The sequence below is a fragment of the Dermacentor andersoni genome, chromosome 1 (genome assembly GCF_023375885.2).
Source record: "Dermacentor andersoni chromosome 1, qqDerAnde1_hic_scaffold, whole genome shotgun sequence".
In the NCBI taxonomy this organism is placed as follows: Eukaryota; Metazoa; Arthropoda; class Arachnida; order Ixodida; family Ixodidae; genus Dermacentor; species Dermacentor andersoni.
The window spans coordinates 260,727,940-260,735,928 of NC_092814.1; the positions used below are offsets into that span (position 1 = coordinate 260,727,940).

General features: G+C 46.7%; 1 protein-coding gene across 6 annotated transcripts in view; it reads left to right on the forward strand.

The window, feature by feature from the left end:
• Positions 1 to 7,989, forward strand: part of LOC129381127 (sulfotransferase 1B1-like) — a 337,139-nt gene that overhangs the window by 167,189 nt on the left and 161,961 nt on the right. The window lies entirely within an intron of this gene.

A 7,989-nucleotide genomic window follows, 5' to 3' on the forward strand; every position in this document is an offset into this window, starting at 1 on the left:
TGATAAGCAAAAATGGCCGGTGCAGGTGATTCCGTATATTCACAAATTGTCACACAGCATCAAGAAGATTGCTTGGAAGCATAAGGTTCCGATTGTATTTTCTGCGCCGCGTAAGTTGTCGAAAATTTGTACAATGACACTCAAAGAGAAGTTGCCACAATGCACTACTCAGCACAGAAATAAATTCACAGACTGTATGGCAAATGCTGGCTATGAAGTTCCTTTGGGTTGCGGTCGCCGGTATATAGGCCAAACGGGGAGATGTTTCAACGAGCGAACCAGGGAACCTAATCCTAATGTACGTAATAAGACAGGCAGCTTTCTGGCTGAGCATTGCAAGCTATGCGGCCGCAAATCAAAATTTGACGACACTAGGTCTCTGATGAAAGTAAAAGAAAAGAACGAGAGAGAAATCGTGGAAGCTTTTTTTATCGGAAGATTGGCGGACAACTGCACCAACAAGCCATCCATATTTTTGAGTGATGATGAGATTGAATTTTTTGAAGGTTTTATTTAGGTCTAAGAAGTTTCACCCCCCTTTTAAAGGTGTTTTTTTTTTCTTTACAGAAGCCTGCTCAACCCAAGTGTGTGGGTACCTTGTTCTGTGCGCATGTTTCTTGTTTCCATTATAATATTTTGTTATGCATAGTGACTTCGCACTTAGGCCGAAGCTTTGAGATACGTGTTGATAGTAGACTATGTTCTACTATGTGACTACCATATCTTGTTCTTACTGTTTCTATGGATTTAGTAACGTGTTCTTACACGTTTGCGGTATCTTGTTCTTGGTTGATCACGTGTGACCATATCTGTGCTAATTGCGATGCTACATGGCAAGCCTTTTTGCGCATAAATAGGCCGGTTTCGGTGCAAATAAAACCAGTTGTTAGTTAGCGCTAGTGTTGTGGTTTGTGTTTCTTTGTCTCCGTCCCAGTGGCGCTCCGCCTGTTGAATAGCCATGAACCAACTCACCCAAATCAACGTTTTACTGAGACATTCTAGTTTGATCTTCACCGCGACCTGCCATTTCCAGTATGGCGCTACGTATACTATTCTGCTTATGACGAAGGCCTGTATTAGACTGATCGTGTTTTCCTCTTTCATCGCGCTGTGTTTGTTGGCTATCCTTTCGATTTACCTCATGATTTGCGCTACAGTTCCCTCCAGTCTTCTGAGGGTTTCTCCGTTGTGGCCCTTCGCTTCGATGAGGAGCCCAATACTCTGATCTTGTCGACATTGGGTATGGGTTTCCAATCGGCCGTCTTTAACTGTAGCTCCTCTCTATAAGTGAGATCTTCTCTGTAGTTGCCTGGTTTGCGACCTCTGCGAGTCGGTCTGTACGGCAACAGCTCCGATTTCTCTGCCGAGCAGGTTAGCCCTGTCCTCTCTAGATATCGTTCAACTGTTTCGACCGTTGTTTGAAGCGTTTGTTCTATTTGCCCGTCACTTCCGTTTCTCAGCCATAGGGTGACGTCGTCTACGTATAAGGTATGGTTGAGTTCTTCGATTTCTTGTAGCTTGGCCGGTAGCCCTTTAGCGCCAGATTCAATAGCATTGCTGATAATACCGAGCCCTGTGGTGTACCTGCGCTGCCTATCTCGATCTCCTCAGAAACTAGGTCCGCTATCGTGATCTTTGCCTTTCTGCCCATTAGGAAAGTACATACGTAATCGTACGTCCATCTTCCCTGTCCTAGTTCTCCTACTCTATCTAGTATAGTTGCAAGTGTTACGTTATCGAAGGCCTTTTTTTAGGTCCAACCCGAGAATCGCCTTCGTCGATCTGCCCGGATCTTCTATGATCTGATGTTTTAGTTGTAACATCACGTCCTGCGCTGAGAGGCTTCCCCTGAATCCTATCAACGTGGGTGGGAGCGCGTCCCAGTCCTCGAGGCAGGCCGTTTTTTTTATCCTGTTTAGATCGTGACATTTCACTACAAGTGCAAGGCACTGCAGTTCTTAAGATATTTAGATACGTTGATGACTTTATAATATTCATGGACTGCTCTTCTGATGCCTTCATTCTAGAAACAAAGAAAGCGTTAGAAACGATTCAGAAGTGTTTAGTTCCCCTTCAAACTACTCATGAGTTGTCAGTTGAGAAGTCTATTCGCTTTCTTGATCTTCGCCTGAGCTTTCAGGACAGTAACACGTGTTTGGTCGTTTGAGCCGCGAGCCAACAAGCCACTTCTGCCATATACGCCCGCAGATTCAAAGCTTGTTAAGAGGACCATTATCAGTTTGTGCTTGAAGAATGCCCTTCGCAAGTCCTGCGGCCATGCAGTGAACGTAAGTTTTGAAACGCAGACTCGACGTGTGTACTTAGCTGGATACCCTAAGGTGGTGCAGGTGTCTGTCGCGGAACGCATTTTAAGAGAAGCGCGATCCAACGCGCAGAAGTCAGTGGCCGATGTCCTTTCTGGCAAACGCCCTAGAGTAAGTGTTGTACCATACATGCACGGGGATATCCCATAATTTGAAAAAAAAGATGGCGCGAAGGGCAAATGTAAGAGTTGTTTTTTCTGCTCCCAACAAGCTCGGCAAGCTTTGCAAGTTGACTTATCCAAATGCCGTCCCGTCCGATAAGTGCACTAAGCATCATCGCAAAAAGTTCGTCGAGTGTGGTCACCGTGTGGTTTACAACCTCCCGCTCTCATGTGGGAAGCAATATATTGGGAAAACTGGGCGTTGCCTCAATGATCGGCTTCGTGAACACCCAACAACGTAAAAAATGGCACCGGTGGGTTCTTGGCGATTCATTGTCGCGATAAATGCTGCAAACCTATCGAGGACGATTGCACGATTGTGTCCCGTGGCGGGACGCAGCTCATCAGTGAAATAACTAAAAGCGCAGATGATTGCAAAATTGGGTGATAAGTGTGTTAGTTTCCCTTCACTAGCTCTCGCAGAAAAAAACTAAGTATCTTGGAGGCGGCATCACATGACTTATAACTAGGTTACACGTATTCGCAGTTCGTTTTCTTCATGTAAGCGCCTGCGCAGTCTATACTGCTTCACATATATAAACCGTTTCATTGGCACAATAAAGCTAGCTGAAACTTTGCGCTTGGTGTGTGTTCTTCTTCCCTTATGTCCCTGTCTTTTTTGTTGCTCAACAATACTTGAATCTAATTCGTCATTTGCCTGCTTTGTGTAATCAGGGTGTATGATGGCCATCGCTTGCGAAAGATGTATCTTTTCTCAATTTCCTTGAGGAAGTCCTGCTCTGTCCCTCGGTATGCTTGTATTAGCCGATTTATATTTTGCCTATGTGGCGACTTGGCCCCGTCCGCGTCTAACAAATATCTAAGGATGTTGCACGTTTTTGCTATTCCTATCTGACTGTACATGTCGTTGCATTTTCCCTTTCACTGTTGTCTGCATAGCTGCTCGGCGTACTGTTCTATGTACCTGTTCAATTTGCATAGCCTTCTACAAAACGTCCGATTCTGTTTTTGTTTTTTCCATCTCCGTTGCAACCTTGCCTTAGCTTCCCACATGTGTAGACGCTTATTGTCTACGTTCTCTAACTGCGCTTCCGGTGTGACCATTTTCGTAGCTGCCGTCACATCTCCCTTTAGTTTTTCGGTCCATTCCTCAATACGTTTTGTCGTGTCGTCGGCCTCCTCCCTTATTTTCCTGAACTTGTCCCAGTCGACAATTTTAAGTTCTCTACCCTTTTTCTTGCGTGATCCTGCCCTTACCGTTATTTCTAGTATATTGTGATCGCTTAAAAGGTCGTGTTGCGTATTTGTCCACTGCGTGTCCCCTATGTTCTTGGTGAATGTTAAATCTGGTGCAGTATCCGTGTAAACACTGGTACCTATTCTCGTGGGAACCGATGGGTTGTTCACGAGGGTCAGGCCTTCCTGTTGCGCCTTTAGCCAGAGGTTCGTGCCTGTTTCAGTTTCGATTTTGTAGCCCATGCCGCGTGTTGGGCGTCAAAACCGCCTCCGCTCACTACCGCTCGGACGTCCGCTATGGCTAGGGTTTTTCTAAAGAGCGTTCGAAATTTATTATGTCAGCAATTTGGACTGCTGTAAATATTTAATAGAAAGAGACTGTCCTTCGTTTACCGCATGGGTAAGAATTCTAGGAGAATTTTATCCATTGACTTAACCTCCGTGTCGCGTTTCACGAGCGTGTGATTTCGTTTTACCACCGTCGTTAGCGCCTTCGTCTCCCCTTGGGCAGTACCAAAGGACTTGTATCCCGACAATATTGCAAGCCCGTGCGTTTCCTGCATCATTATAATATCCGGGCTTTCTTCTTTTTAAGGTGTTGTGGCAGAATGGATCTCTTCAATCGTATCCTCTACAATTCCATTGCCAAATCATGTATCTGTTTCGTCTGTCCATGGCGGCGCTAGAAGTTTTGCAATCCCTCGGCGGGTACCGGGATCCTAGTGTACGGCTTCATGGCCGTCTTAACCGATCCCTCCCTACTTGTTTGCTGTCCCCATATGGTTAGTTTCGCTTCGAAGTCAGCCATCATTTGTTTCACTTGCTGTAGTACCGCCTTTCCTAGCGCCTCTATCTTTGCCTCTATCTTTAACTCAAGTATTGCTTCTAGTTCGAGTATATTTCCAAGTTTGGTTTCGTTCTGTTTGATGCTAGCTTCAATATTGTGTTCAAATTCCTCCTGTCTTTCTTAGAGCGTCGTGGCTGGCTTGGGTTTCTTTACTCTGGTTTCAGTCTGAGCTTTCTCGGTTTTAAGTTTAATGTGGGTGAGTACTACGTCCTCTTCCATTGCTGTGTCTTTTCCCTTCGTTATAACTCGCGAGTTTTCCTCGTTGCGTGGCACTTTGCCGCTCCTCAAACTGTCGTTCTCTTCCCCGAGTTTTCTAATTTCATCCATAAACGCAACATTGCTCTGCCTTATCTGCGCCAATTCTTTCTCAAGCGTCTTAACTCTATTTTAAATATAGCCTCTGCCTCCGCAGGCACCCCAGAAGCCGCGTCCGCCCAGCTCGCCTGTAAGGGTCCCGTGGCGCCGTTGACGCTGCTCTTTCCTTTTGGGCGCTGAGATCCTCCTCCCCCCCTGGGCTCTGGGAGACCCACTATTACTGGTCTTGGGTCTGGATCTCAATGTGGACCGCGATCTCGATCTGGTTCTCGTGTTGGATGTCGAGCGGCCACATTCCCTTGCTCGCAGCTTGGGGAAGTCTTCCGGTCCGGATCCGTCCCTCGTCCGATGTTCCGACCGTTGTCTCTAGTCTTCTCGTCCTGGCCTGTACAGTCTTTCTGCTTCCCTTTCGTAGTACATCGCTTCTTCTTCCTCTCGTCTTGCTCGCTCTCAGTGGCACCTCATTACTAATTACGGTACCTTGTATCTGGCATTACATCGCCAATCCGCCGTAGGGTGGCCTTTGCCGCAGAGCTGGCACTTCGCTTCACACTGGCGGTCCTGCGGCGTATTCTCCGTCCCCCAGCCTCTGCATATCCTGCTGTTCGGGTTCGGGCAGACATCGGCTCTGTGACCGAGGCGTCCGCACTGGTAGTACACGTCTATTTGCTTCCAGTATAGTGAGCACTTGACCAGTGCCTTTCCCTATCTCACGTAGTTTGGGACGTTGTGCCCGTTTAAAAGGATGATGGCGTTCGTGGTGTTTCTCATCCTCTTGGCCATGAGGACCTTCGCATTCCTTGCGGTCACTAGCATCTCCACTATTTCTCTAGGGGACACCTCGCGCATTACTTCTCTTATCACTCCCTTAGATGTCTCTTCCGAAGCCGACTCATACGCATTGACTTCGAACTCCTTGTCTCTCATCCTCAGTCGAGTTATAGACCTGTATTTTTTGGCGCACTCCTCCAATGGCATGCTGTTCACTAGAATGTTCTGTTTATAGTTGGCACAAACCGTGACAACGTCCAATTCTTTCTGGGAATTCTCGCGGCGTTGGCGACGCAGCATTCTACGCTATTCATCGCATCGTCGGTGACCTTGAAGCTTTCACGTGAGCACACTATTATCTTGTACTCTGCCTTCGCCAAACTGGACATCCTGCTCACCGCGATGATTTGTCTCGCTCGCTGTCCCTTGCTACACCTATTGTGAAGGTGAAAAATTCAGCGCGAAACCCAGGACAACCCACAAAGAAGAGACGAGACAGCACTTGCGCTGACTAACAACTGATGTATTCTTCGTGCGACAACGCATATGAGCACCCTTCAACACTCGACCACGAATGCGTGCGCAACAAAAGACACAGAAATTCTTGTCACACTAAAGCCAGTTACCGAAGACGTGCGCGCTGGAAATTACATTCGGCTCAGTACAGAGACAAGGAGGTACGACTTATACAGTCGTCTGCTTATTCCTTTATGGGGAAGCCTCCAAGACTTGCCGCGCATGTTCATTTCTGCTTTTGCCGGGAATTGACATCTCATGAAATCGCGGTATAGAATTGCAGCAAGAATTAGGATTGGCAACAAGGTGTGCCCCTTTGTCTGCTTTTTGCTTATGTTCTTTAAGTCGCTCATTGATACGCCGCCCTGTCTGCCCGATGTAAGCCTTTCCTCATGACAGAGGGAAAGTATAAACCACACCGGTAAAACATGGGACGTAGGATATCCCGTGCTTGATTTGGCATCCTCGTTTGCATTCACCGCAAGTACGGGAGCACAGCTTAGCAAGCTTGTTCGGCGCAGAAAACGCCAGGGGGACACCATGCCTGCTAGCAACTCTCTTGAGTTGATGAGTGAAGATACCTTATGAACACTGAAGTGAAGACCTTATGAAGAAATGCACCACCACAGGTCTGAACGTTTCACGTTCAACGGTCGCCCTCTTTTCGCTTTTCCTTTTCTGAAAGGGCCTCGGCAACTGCAGTCCGGAGCTACATAGGAAAACCTGCTACCCAAAGTCGGTGCACCTGATCATCAAAGCTATGGTGCATTTTATGCACACACGATTTTTTTCGAGAGCCGATTCCATATACAAGAGAAGGCAATTCCTCGTTTTACAACTTTGTAATGAGCCGACTTAAACGTCAAAAGCTCCTTTTGTGCATGAGGTTGGTAAGCCCAACACACATGTCTATCGCGTACCTCGAGCGTAAGGTCCAAAAACTGCAAAATATTATTATGAGGTAGCTCGTTAGTAAAAACAGGTACTTGTCCGTGTTGCTTAAAATCATTTAAGACCTTATTAACCATGTCCCGGTAGGATGAGTCATACATTAAAAACACAAAAAAATCATCAACGTACCTAAAAAATCCTAAAACATTCCGCTCGTTAAAAACGTATTCTAAAGACCGGTCTACACTAGCTAAAAAAAAATATGGAGAACTGGAGCAACACTTGACCCAATACAAATGCCATTCCTTTGTAGAAAAGGCTGGTACGTCATAAAAAACAATAAAGGTTACCTTAAGGTAATATTCCAAAAGACTTGCGAAATTCCCCACTGACAGTCCGAAATCATTCTGGAACGCAGTCGCACCGTTTTCCTCAAAGCAAGAAATAACAGAAGACAAAAGTTCTCGCTGTGGCACTGAACAGAATGTTGCAAGAAGAATGTTGTCGCAAGAAGAATAAATCCGTTGTTAGTCAGCGCCAGTGCTTGTCCCGTCTCCTCATTGTGGGTTGTGCGGGGTTTTGCGCTGAATTTTTTGCCTTCAAAATACCGTGTCCAACTAGCCCCAACGGAAGTTTTATTGATGCTCCACCTATTATTGACGGCGTTCTCGCTTGAGAAGCGCACTGCCTGATGCTTGGCTCCGAAGGATTTCGTTTGCTCGCTGGCACATCCTCCTCTCCCCACAACGCGCCATCCTGCTTCGTCCTCATACTCTTCTGTCGTTATATCCTCTCTATCCGCGCTCACCACTGCAATCTTTCAGCGCTAACCTGAAAAGAGGCCGCCTTACGGGGGCTCAAGCCACCAGCTTCGTTGGGTCAGGCTTAGCTGCCGTGTCAACGTGGCGTTACATAAAAGTGGTCGATGTGCCCAAAATAAACAGTCCACCTACTTGAGAATGATATC